The sequence below is a fragment of the Bos grunniens genome, chromosome 16, assembly GCF_055505025.1.
Source record: "Bos grunniens cultivar Pamir isolate PY7600 chromosome 16, Bosgru_T2T1.0, whole genome shotgun sequence".
NCBI classification, from domain to species: domain Eukaryota; kingdom Metazoa; phylum Chordata; class Mammalia; order Artiodactyla; family Bovidae; genus Bos; species Bos grunniens.
Window position 1 is genome coordinate 22,295,620 of NC_141180.1, and position 13,199 is coordinate 22,308,818.

The following is a 13,199-nucleotide window of genomic DNA, read 5'->3' on the forward strand; positions in this document are numbered from 1 at the left end:
TTGTAGCAATTCTTTTGAGTCTAGAACAAGTAAAACTTCTCCTCTCCTTTTCTAATCCAGGAACATCTCTTTTTCCCTGTCATATCTGCCGAATGGCCCCCAAGACTGTATTTTCACATTCAGGTATCCCTAGGCAGTCTTCTAAGATCTTCCAAGGAAAGAATTCCTTCTTTCTCCCAGAGCTCCAGTTATGATAATAAGATGATGCCTATTTTTAAAGTAAATTTGTCTTCTTTCCTGAACAAATTTGATTCCTTGAAACTCATCCAGACACAGGCCTTTCTAGTCTTTCAAACTCAAAAAACACTGATTTTTTTCAGTTCCCTAATCCAAAAAGATACTGTATCTTTTATAAACTAAGAGTTTTTAGTCTTTTAAAAATGTCCATTAATAAAATCTACCCTCTTAGAATCTAATATACAGAGTGATGAGTATAGTTAATAATACTTTATCATATACTTTCAAGCTGATAAGAGTAGATCGTAAGTGTTCTCACCATAAAAATGGTGATTATGTGTATGAGGAAGGTGTTAACTAGTGCTTTATTGGTAATCATTTTGCAATATATAAGTATAGCAAATCAAGACATTTTATACCTTAAATTTACACAGTGTTACATGTCAATTACATATCAATAAAACTGGAAAATAAAAATTTACAATGGGTCTTTAAAACCTGATGCCATGGTCAAAACTTATGTATTTAATGATTAACAAATCTGAAGCCAACCTAATATCATGAAACATGGGAATCAATTGGAAACCTATGAATGTACTATACAACCTAGAAAATTCACCCTCCCCACTTTTCATATTAGGTCCTGAATGCAATTCAAAATAACATAAAAGAGCTGACTTCTAGAATGTGCCTTTAGCTCTTTCCTCCTAGTCATCTTTCAAGTTTAAGATCAAATACCACCTCTGTAAAGATCTCTCTGACCCTCCTGGCAGAGTCTTTCCTCGGTACTTTGTTCATTCTGTTTAATTATACTTGTATTGTGTAATAATTGTTTCATTAATTTCATTCTTCTACAGTACGCTTAGACCAAGTAATCTTAGACCAAGATACCTTTTATTCTTTATATTTCCAGGACTTATGACAATGCCTATTGTATAGATGGAACTTCCTAATGTTTGATTGATTAATCATAGAATGCAAATGTCTTTCTAGGATTTATAAAGTTTACATAAAAAATTAAGAAGTGTGATGGAAAGCTAAAGTCAGTGGCTGCAGTGTTCCCTTTGAAAACTATTGCTCCTTTGGTGTGATCTACAGTAGAGCAAACTGAAGGTAGTGATGCTACCGTTGAGATGAATCCTTTAGTTTTCTTGTCCTTTTCTAATGGATCAAAAATCTACTTTGAGTTTTACAACCCTGGTTATGGTAGTAGGTAGATGCAGAATCGCATCTTGCTTTGTTGATCCAATGACTTATTGTACTCATTCTTTTATACTTTAATGAAATGGGCCCAGATCTTGAAGTCAGAAAGGTTGGATTTCCACTTTTGGTGGTGCCAATTAACATCTCTGTGTCCCGAGGCAGGTCATTTAATCTTGGTGAGCTTCTGCTTCCTTATTCATAAAAATGGCCTAATAATACCTATATTTAAGGGTTGATTTGAGGGTCATGTTTGAGACCTTGCAGACAAGGATTCCTTAGAAATCAGTGTTTTTTTATGTGAGTGATTTCAGCTAGAGTCAGCTAGAGTTAACTGTGGACTTGGATCCTGAACAATAGAGAAGCTCTGTATAATTATGAACCATTGCCATTTCTCCTCTGACATTTCAGGATATTCATCTTTCTCATCATAAAAAGAGCTAGCCTGAAAATGGCCATGCTTCATGGCTCATCCTGAAGTGAGTTTTTTTTTTTTCTTTTGAAAGTTTGAACTGTTACAATTTCACCAGTGTCTCTGCCACCAAGTCAGACCACACAGGCTTTTTCCTCCCTTCAAGTCTCCCTCTCAAAGAAAATACTTCAATCTCTTTCTTGTGATTGTGTAGCTCAGAAAATGTCTAAAGCTATAAGCTTCAAACTTGGCAGAGTTATCGTCTTTGCCAAGAAAGAAAAATCAAGGAAAATCTGAAGGATAAACCTTTCACTGAATTTTTTTAGGTTAGGTAAATTTGAAAAATAATGGCTATTATTTACATGTTTTCATTCTCCTTGATAATAACATTGTGTGTTGCCTAAGGAGATTTCAATATCACCATCCTATTGACACATATAGGATGGAGACACATTCCTATTATAATCAGGGATCATGTGTAAAGCTTGTTATTGTCCTGCGAACAATGAATGCTTTTCGTCTTCTTTTAGAGTAATTGTACACAGGTCTTATATTGAAGTCAATGATAATAAGTAGAAGAGGTGATTATTTTTAAGGTACATCCCTACCCTAGAGGGAGGGTACTCCCCTACTTATAAGCACAAATGAAATTTTAACTTCAGATCTTCCTTTACCTAAATAGCTATACTTATGTGAAAAGACAAAAGGTGATTATTACCTAAGGACTGCTCTGAATGAATAGAGAATCTGAAAAGAGTCTTTGAAGGGAGTTGGAGGAGGTTGTATATATAGACTGTGTAAGCAAAGTTAGCAAAAAAAAAAGAGAGAGACAGACTCAGAACAAAGAAGATGAAGCAATGCCTTTTAATTGATTTATTTTATATATGAAGGAAGGAATATACTTAACTGCAATTCACTAAACACATCAGAGGACACTCTCAAAAATATAAGAAAGAAAGGAATAGTAAGAGTCTGGGTCAAGAGTATGGGATATGCAAAGCAACATGTGGATGTGAAATGAAGAGCAGAAAGATGCCCAGAGGATTTACATCTTAGCCTGTGCTCAAGAGTGACAAACACATGAGCCTGCATGACAGGCTTGGCTGGCTGAAGTTTGCTTAGGCATATTTGTAGTCAGCGGCCAGGTCTCCATGTGCTAAACACATAAAAGATAGAGCTCCAGGTAGTGTGCTAACCTTCACTTTACTCTTTTTCTAGATCTCCTCAACATTCACAATTTGTATTCCCTGGTGTGGCTTAGAAGTAAAAAGTCTACCTGCAGTGCAAGAGACCCAGGTTTAACCCCTGTGTTGGGAAAATCCGCTGGAGAAGGGAATGGCAACCCACTCCAGTATTCTTGCCTGGAGAATCCCATGGACAGAGGAGCCTGGCAAGCTACAGCCCACGGGGTCACAAGGAGTCGGACATGACTGAGTGAGTTTACTTCACTTCACAGAGAGAAAAAAGTAAGAGAAAGATGTTTTTTTAAAATATTGTTGTAAAAGATACAACTTATAAGTTATAAATTCTAGAATTTTATGAATGGTGAACTCAGATGAAAAAGAGTGTTAGGCATTTTGGCTGCAGGAAACAGTTACCTTAGTAATGGAAGTTTCTAGAAAGGGCATATGAGAAAATAGAGAAGAGAGTATTCTCACAGGAATCGAAGAACATCCATTACCCGAGATCCCACATAGTCCTGAGCACTAGTGTTATATCTGTTGTCTCTGTAGGAGCAAGAATTTATAGATCTATGCTCTGATACCATTAACAAGGCTCTATTATTCTGTGTTTATACTTCTCATTGTGTCCTTTATAATTTCTCTTCCCACTATTTGGAGATCCAAAGTGATGAAGACCATAGATTCTACAATTAAAATACCTGGTTTCAAACATCAACTCTATAACTTAGTAACTGTGCAAATCATTTAACCTCAATCTCCTCATCTGTAAATGGGAATAATAATGGTACTTTCCTCATTGGTTGTTTTGAATACTTAATAAGTTCATATACTTAAAGCCCTTAAGGCTAAAATATTCTATCAGTTTCCTGTATTCTTTTTTTTTTTTAAACTTTACATAATTGTATTAGTTTTGCCAAATATCAAAATGAATCCACCACAGGTATACATGTGTTCCCCCTCCTGAACCCTCCTCCCTCCTCCCTCCCCATACCATCCCTCTGGGTCGTCCCAGTGCACTAGCCCCAAGCATCCAGTATCGTGCATCGAACCTGGACTGGCGACTCGTTTCTTACATGTAATCTGGAGAAAGGTATTGAATGTCTTGGAAAATTATATTACTGCGTAGAGTTTTTCTTTTTTCTTTTTCTCCTTTTTCCTTCATTAAAAAAAAATGAGTTGATTTACAATGTTGTGCTAGTTTCAGATGTACAACAAAGTGAATCTGTTATGCATATACATATATCTGTTTTTTAAAGATTCCTTTCCCATATAAGTAAGTCATTATAGAATATTGAGTAGATTTCCCTGTGCTACACTGTAGATCCTTTTTATGTATTTTTGAAATTTTTATTTTATATTGGCACATAGTTGATTAACAATGTTATGTTTCAGGTATACAGCAAGTTACCTTCTTTACATATGCATACATACATATGTATATATAGATATGTGTATGTTATACATATCTCTTCTTTTTCAGATCCTTGTCTCATTTAGGCTATTACAGAATATTTAGTAGAGTTCCCTGTGCTATACAGTAGGTCCTTGTTGATTATTTATTTTAAATACAGCAGTGTGTACATGTCAATCTCAAACTCTCAATCTATTCCTCCCCCTTACCCTGCCCCTCTGTGGAGCTTTTCTTACAAAAGTATTGGATGATTGGTGACCATTGTGCATAGATTGACCACATTTGGGTCAGATGTCTATGTTGTTCAATCAGTGGCCAATCCTTATTTATGAAACACGCCAGGGCAATTACCCTCAGGAAAAGATTGTGGTATAGATAGTTTTCCTTAGAAGGAATGGTGAGTGTGGAAGCTCCATGACTGACAAGCCCATTTTAAGAGGGATTAGTGTAAAGAGAATGCCTTACCTAATTAACTGAATCCATCCATCATGCTGCTATTAAAATCTCTGACCCTTCTTTCTTTCTCATTTAACTCCTGTAATTACTTCAATTAGGCATTTCTTCAATTATTATAATTACATATTTTATTGAAGACATTCTCAGATGCTGTGATGTTGGTGAAATGATCTCTAAGGTTCCTTCCTGTCTTGATATTCAGTTAGAATGTCTTTACAATGACGCCTGTTAGTTTTGAGGGCAAGGACCCTGTCTTCTTGTTTGCTGCCATATTCCCAGCATTAGAGTAGTGACTGACATGTGGTAAGTGCTCAATAAATATAAGTTGAATAAATGAATAGAAAGGAGACTTGGTAGAGAAAAATGGTCAAACTCGATGACTGGACATATATTTCATCAGTCTTCCCTCCATGTTTAATGTCTAATATCCTATTATAAGATAGAAAATTATCCATCACTCATATTTTACTGGCATATTTTTCTTATTAGACTAAAATAAACTTCTGGAGGTCAGTGAAGTGAGCTGCCGCTGCTAAGTCGCTTCAGTCATGTCCGACTCTGTGGGACCCTGTAGATGGCAGCCCACCAGACTCCCCTGTCCCTGGGATTCTCCAGGCAAGAACACTGGAGTGGGTTGCCATTTCCTTCTCCAATGCATGAAAGTGAAAAGTGAAAGTGAAGTCGCTCAGTCGTGTCTGACTTTTAGCGACCCCATGGACTGCAGCCCACCAGGCTCCTCCGTCCATGGGATTTACCAGGCAAGAGTGCTGGAGTGGGGTGCCATTGCCTTCTCCAGTGAAATGAGCTAGCCAAGCTTTAAACAGGAATAGGAGATGGAGATGTACTTACCTAGAGTTGAACTAGCATGATGCTGATAACTAGAAAAGCCTCCACCAAAGTTGCTCTGCAGTTGCCATGGATACTATTTTGGGTGCTCTGAGGTGTCATTACATAGTGGAAAGAGTCAGGTATAGTTGGGCTCCAATCCAAGGCCTGTTCTTCACTGGCTCTATGTCCTCGAACAAGTTATTCAAACTCTCTGGAGCCTCAGTTTTCTTACTTTTAAAATGCATAGAAAGAGTTGGATTGAAGATGATAATAATGATAGTTACCATCATTTTCCATTAAGCAACACAAACCCACCTCAGTTACTTTATAAAGTAAGTATTATTATTCCTATTAACAGAAGAGATAACCAAGGTGCAAAGAGGCAAACTAGTTTGTTAAGATCATACAGCTAACAACAGTTGGAGCTAAAATTGAAACCCAGATTTGGCCTGAAGCTCACACCTTGAGTAGAGCTCTTTTATATAAAGTGCCTGGCATATAACAAGCATTTACTAAGTGGAAATGTTAAGATTACTTTCCAATACATGCTGCCCTCTGGACTTTCTCATCTTCACATTTCTCTCCTTTTATGAGAGCTTTTAAAATCCCCCCTTCCCCTTTCTACCCCACCTTATTTCCTTACACAAACTCATGAATTTCAAAGACCTTGTAAATGAAGTGAGAAAACAGTCAATACAACTGGCTCCTTTCTAGTCAATGTCAGAGAAAGAAAGTCTATTTCCTTAGTGTAGGATCATCCAGGGGTTAATCTGTATCTTATAGTACTGTGCTCAGACCCCCAGCATCTGGGTAAAAATGAGTCAGGTAATCTTCTCTACTCAAGTAAACACTGAGAAGTGGGTGTTAGAAGCTTTCTCCCAATCTGCATTGCTTTTTTCTAGTGTTCTGAGCTCCAGCCATGAGAGATTCTTTATAAAACCAAATTTGATTCTGTCTTCTGGATCAAAGAAATGATTACACCCTGGAGGGCTAAAACTATTATACAAGAAGAAAGGGAAGAAGAGGGTAAATGCTGAGATAGGGAATAATTACTGCCAAAGGTGAAGGAGATTGACTGGGAGTATGATACCTGTATAATTGAGGCAGAGAGAATATAAAAATCTGTGCTTGCTCATAGCATGCGCATTCAGAGGTCCTTGGTGGCCTGTATGTACAGCAGGTGGGGTGCTTAAATGTCTGCTTCTTTTGGATCTTTGCTTTTATAATCTGCTTTTACAAGGGCTATTTAAGGAGTCTACTTTACTGCTGGCAGGGGAGTAGAGCACAATAAAGCTATCTTTAAAAAATAATTCCAGTTATCTTAAATTTCTTACAGCATTCTTTGCGTATTAAATCCACAGAGGAAGGTGATGTGCAACTCTCTCTTGACCTTAAAAATAATTTCTGATAATGGTTGAGTTTCCCAATGTAAGCTCAGATGGTGGGGTGACTGGGATGGGAAATCAGAGAACCATATAGATGTGAATCTACATATGTAATTTCCTGCCTCTGTGGGTTCTGTTCTTTTCTGGAAGCTGGAGTTTTTTTCTGGTTTTTCTGGAAACCTATTTCAAGTTATCCTGGATTTTGGAGAGACTTGCATCCCCTCCAACAAGCTGTTGTTGTTGTTGTTTAGTCGCTAAGTTGTGTCTGACTCTTTGTGACCCCATGAACTGCAGCATACCAGGCTTCCCTGTCCTTCACCATCTCCCAGAGTTTGTTCAAACTCATGTCCATTGAGTCAGTGATCCTATCCAGCCATCTCATCCTCTGTCGTCTCCTTCTCCTTCTGCTCTTAATCTTCCCCAGCATCAGGGTCCTTTCCAAGGAGTCAGCTCTTTGCATCAAGTGGCCAAAGTATTGGAGCTTCAGCTTCAGCATCAGTCTTTCCAGTGAATATTCAGGACTAATTTCCTTTAGGATCAACTGGCTGGATCTTCTTGCAGTCCAAGGGACTCTCAAGAGTCTTCTCCAAGACCACAGTTCAAAAGCATCAGTTCTTCGGTGCTCAGCCTTCCTATGTCCGACTCTCACATCCGTACACAACTACTGGAAAAACCATACTTTTGACTATTCAGACCTTTGTTGCCAAAGTGATGTCTCTGCTTTTTAATATGCTGTCTAGGTTTGTCATAGCTTTTCTTTCAAGGAGCAAGCTGTATTGGACCAATAAACAAGGAGCAAGGAAGAGTTGTAGCTGAGGAAATTCTAAGATCTTTACTTCCTCACTGACCTTCATTTTCTCGATTGCTAGTTTTATTTCTATGATAAGATGCATGCTCAGTTTGGATGTGATGTGGTTTGTTAGAGAGAACGTGTTGCTCTGCTTGAAGTTTAGAGCTTGTACTGGTCCTTCCTAACCCTCTTTTTTTCTCTTTTCCTCTTCTTCTTCCTCTTTGTGGTCATGTTTCTCCTTCTGCTTTCTCCTTTTCTCTTTTTCTCCTCTTTTTTCAATGTCCCCACCTGTATTTTATTTTTTGTCCATTCTATTTCCTCTGCTTCAACTTTTATTTTACTTTGTTTTCCTTCTTCCATATTTCAAACTTAACTCTTCTTTAGTTTTGTCCTGAATAGTCCCCCTTTACAATATTTTCTTTTTCTCCAAAATAAGGCTACTTGGGTATCATCTTTTCAAAAAAGCATGCATCTTTAATGGTCATCAAACCCCCAAAGGACAGAAGTAGAGGTGAAAAGCTCGATTCCTCAACATTCAGATGGGCTGATAAAGGGTTGAGAGGTGGAGTTAGAGCCTGAAGACTTAGCTGGAGCACCGAACCATTAGTTCAGGATGCACACTGCCTACTTATCTCTGGATAACTCTCTTGGTCCCACTCAATAGGAGACCATTTTGTCAACCATCTGACCATTTATACCAGAGTTTTGAATTTATATATCTGTTGATTTCTGTTCCCACTGCCCAACAAATCTGTAATTATTTTCTTTTGAAGAAAAATATTAATACAGTTAAAAGCCTCCCATAGGTGCTTACTCGCTCACCGTGCTTAGTAACATAATGGGAGTACAGCAGAGATAACACTGCAAATCATTATTAATGAGGACCCAGACTGAGAGAAGTAGAAAATCAGTGTGAGAGCTGGACAAAGTATCTGTATCAGTCATCAGAAGAAGAAGGGAGCATGGGGTACAGACCTTGTGAAAAGTGTTGTGAAATGTACTGCAGCCAGAATCAGTGAAGAGGCAAAAGCAAAGCCAGTGGGAGTGGTAAGGGACCAACAGATGGGTGAAGCAGGAAGAGGGAGTTTGGGGGGTAAAAGGGCTAAGCTGAAGGCTGTGGTGTATACTTAGATATGCACTGCCCAGTCCTTCAAAGAAACATAGTCAACCCTTGAACAACAGAGTTTGAATCTTGGGAGCCTTGTGGGTCCAATTACATACATGTGGATAAATACTGCAATACTACACGATCTGAGGTTGTTTGAATCTGCAGATGCAGAACCACAAATGTGGAAGAACCATATATATAATGGGGAACTGAATATGGAATTTAACTATAATTAAAGACAGGTTTTTCAACTGGGCTAAAGGTCGGTACCTCTGAGACGCACATTGTTCAAGGATCAGCAGTCATTGCCCTAGTTTCAGGGAGCACTGTCTGTAGACAGCCTTCAGTTCTCAGTTCATTTATGGATTGGATCAACTACAGAGAGCACCTTGTGTGAAATGACATGCATCTAATTACTGATAGAAGTGGGAGGAAAAATATTTAGTCAGTGCAGAACAACTCCATTGATATATTTTAGCCCCAGGGCTCCCCATGGGACTGTCCACGGCTGAATTGCAGCTCAGCTTCTCCCTTTGCTCAATCTTCTTTCCTTTCCCCTCCACAGTTGCTTTCCTAATGAGAATCCTCCACACTAACCCTCATCTTAGTCTGTTTCCCAGAAAACTCAACCAGGGAAGTCAGTGCCAGGGTAGTCCAAGAAAGCAGGGATTAAGATGGAATTTTGGAGCTGAATGATTGACTACCCACCTGGCAATGAGTCTTCCATCACTAGCAGAGCAGAGAGAACCCCTGGCACAAGGAGAAAGTTCAGTTATTAAGAATTTTACCAGGGTTGGATGGTATACCAGTGAAGGAAATGCTATGCTTCAAATGTGAGAAATACAGGGAAAAATCTTAATTAGAAGAACAATGGAATTGAGTGGCTATTACTAAGCTTGATTTATGTAGTGAGTTAGGATATAGCAAACCAGGGCCCATGGGTGAAATTCTGCCCACTGCTTATTTTTATAAATAAAGTTTGATTGGAGCAAAGCCCTCTTTATCATTTACATATTGTTTATAGCTATTTTTGCACTACAAAGGCAAGTTGAATAGTTGTGATAGAGACTTTATGGTTTCAAAGCTTAAAGTGTCCATTATATAGCCCTGTAAAGAAAAGTTTGCTGACCTCTGCATAAGAAAAAGGAGAAAGCAATGGCACCCACTCCAGTACTCTTGCCTGGAAAATCCCATGGACGGAGGACCCTGGTAGGCTGCTGTCCATGAGGTCACTAAGAGTCCGACATGACTGAGCGACTTCACTTTCACGTTTCACTTTCGTGCATTGGAGAAGGAAATGGCAACCCACTCCAGTGTTCTTGCCTGGAGAATCCCAGGGATGGCAGAGCCTGCTGGGCTGCCGTCTATGGGGTCACACAGAGTCGGACACAACTGAAGTGACTCAGCAGCAGCAGCAGCATAAGAAAAAAGAGGAAGAGTTAGAATGATTAACAAGCAATTTCAGAACCAAATGTGAGACCCAGAAAGCCTTTTGGTAGACTACTCTCATCTCATGTAGTTGGAGGGCAGATAAAGCTATGGAGCTAAATCAGGACTTCATCAGTGGAGTGACTAAACTTCAAAGAAGTTTAAACTCCCAACCAAGGAAGGTCTATTATGCTAAGGTCAGGACTCGGGTTAGGAAAGAAGGGATCACTGACACATAAGATAGAAACATATAGATTTATGCCCCTAATAAAGTTGAAACTCCAATACTTTGGCCACCTCATGCGAAGAGTTGACTCATTGGAAAAGACTCTGATGCTGGGAGGGATTGGGGGCAGGAGGAGAAGGGGATGACAGAGGATAAGATGGCTTGATGGCATCACTGACTCGATGGACGTGAGTCTCAGTGAACTCCGGGAGTTGGTGATGGACAGGGAGGCCTGGCGTGCTGTGATTCATGGGGTCACAAAGAGTCAGACACGACTGAGTGACTGATCTGATCTGATCTGAATAATGTTAAATTTCTAGATAATCCTGAATCTTTTGAGCCTGTAGAGGTGGCCCACCCATCCCTATTAATAGATAACATACTCCTTTTCTTGCTTGAAGAAAATGGAGCCAGCTGTCCCCTGAGAAACATATGCTGTCCTCAGGATCTGTCCCATCTTCCTTTTTGGTCAGTAGACTTTGTAACTGGCGGCCAGAAGTGTACAGAGCCTGCAAAGGAAGAAAAGAAGCTATACTTTAAAAGAGATGCAGGACTTAGAATGTACTGACAGGAACTGGGAGAGTATATGTGAGACTGGATTCTGAGGGTGCTTGATCAAGGGGACTAAATATATTGCTGGATAAGGGAGATTTTATTGCATTAGGACCATTCCTCTGAGATACAGGATTTAATACTATGTCAAGAACCCTAGTAATATGGCTGACTTGCTACAAAGCCTAGAAGCATGAAAAATCAATAGCCTATGCTGAGTGAGGCTGAAATGCCAGAATTTCTGTGGAAGAGGAATGAGAAAATTATTAAAAGACCCAGGAAAGGAGGCATGCTGAAATGGATATACTGTGTAAAGCCACACCACCTACCAGCTGATTATGTTCCTTGGGAAGACCCAGAAGATACACAATTTACCAAAGTCTCAAGGAAAGCTCTGATGAGGTCACCAGCATCAAGAATTTCAGTGATACCTCTCACATATATAGGTCGTGGATAATGACAGAAGAAGCTGTCACAGGACAAAACTCATTAATAGCAAAGGGATGATTGGATCCCTAAAACAAATGAGGACAGGTGGCTGTGTTTAACAGTCAGAAGCCAGGTGGATGTAATTTTCATAAAGATCAGCAAGGTTGAAATAGCAAGAAGACGGGACCTGAATGAATTGTTAACAGACTCTGGCACCCAGTAGATGTGGGTGAATAGATGTGCACTAAACAAAATTATTATTCAACTTGTACCATCAGAGGATAAGGCAGAGGATAAGATGGTTGGATTGCATTATTGACTCAACGGACATGAGTTTGAGCAAACTCCAGGAGATGGTGAAGGACAGGGAAGCCTGGTGTGCTGCCATCCATATGGTCACAAAGAGCTGGACACGACTGAGTGACTAAACAACAACCATCAGAGGAAATCAAAAGGCTGAGGGCAGTCACCCAAATAAAAAGTCATGATTCTTTGCCTGTTTTCTGGATCTGAACCAGTTTTTGGATCCTGAATTTGTTGATTGAAGAGGAAATAGGAACTCCTGAATGAAAGACTGCAATACCATAGCAAGTTACGCAGTAATGTCACTCCAAGTTTCCTCAGAGCAATATATAGCAATTTACTCAGGAACCTTGTGAAAAAAATAATACTCAACTAATTTGAAGACTGTTGGATACCATGTTGAAGTTAACATTGACACCTGGAAACATGACATACTGTAGTCCCTCTATTAAGACAGAGACTATGGGGTCCAGGTAAAATATTGACTTTGACACAGGTATAGCTTGTTTTTTTCCTTGAGTTTGTGAATCATCCAATAGCAATCTCCCCAGTCTCCAAAAGTACAGTTGCTAATTGGGGCAACCTCCACATTGGGTCCTTGGCCAACTGAGTAAGAGCTTTCTATAGTAACAGAGGTCCAAGTGCAAGTGCCTAAACTTCCCCTATCTGTGCAAAAGACATTAACTTCTAAAAAGCATTGTGTTCCAGGGGTGGGAAGAACAGAAGTTAATGCTACTATTAAGGATCTAAAGGAAATGAGTTGTGGTCTCAATTATATCTCCATGTAAGTCACCATATGACACTTATAGCAAAACCAGACTGATCCTACCACAAATCAATCAAATTGTAGTCCTTATTGCACCTGCATGCCAAATGAGGTATCTCTTGCTAAGAAAGGTTAAAATGGCCTAGATACATGAATATAACATGGATTTAGCCAATGTTTGGTTTCCTATCCCTGTTGGAAGAGCAGATCAGAACAGTTTATATTTCTGCAGACTAGACAATAATACATTTGCATTTTATCCTCAGTTCAGTTCACTTCAGTCACTCAGTTGTGTCCAACTCTTTGCGACCCCCTGAATCGCAGCACACCAGGCCTCCCTGTCCATCACCAACTCCCGGAGTTCACTCAAACTCATGTCCATCGAGTCGGTGATGCCATCCAGCCATCTTGTCCTCTGTCGTCCCCTTTTCCTCCTGCCCCCAATCCCTCCCAGCATCAGAGTCTTTTCCAATGAGTCAACTCTTCGCGTCATGTGGCCAAAGTACTGGAATTTCAGCTTTAGCATCATTCCTTCCAAAGAACA

At 39.5% G+C, this 13,199-nt stretch overlaps 1 long non-coding RNA gene across 2 annotated transcripts in view; it reads left to right on the plus strand.

Annotated features, from left to right (window-relative positions):
- The window catches only part of LOC147356310 (uncharacterized), a 567,448-nt gene extending 563,755 nt beyond the window's left edge, over window positions 1–3,693 (plus strand). For both annotated transcript variants that reach the window (XR_015142699.1, XR_015142710.1), the window contains one exon: window positions 3,008–3,693. This is a non-coding gene — a long non-coding RNA (uncharacterized LOC147356310). The remainder of the gene's footprint in view (window positions 1–3,007) is intronic.
- Window positions 3,694–13,199: the final 9,506 nt, after the last annotated feature.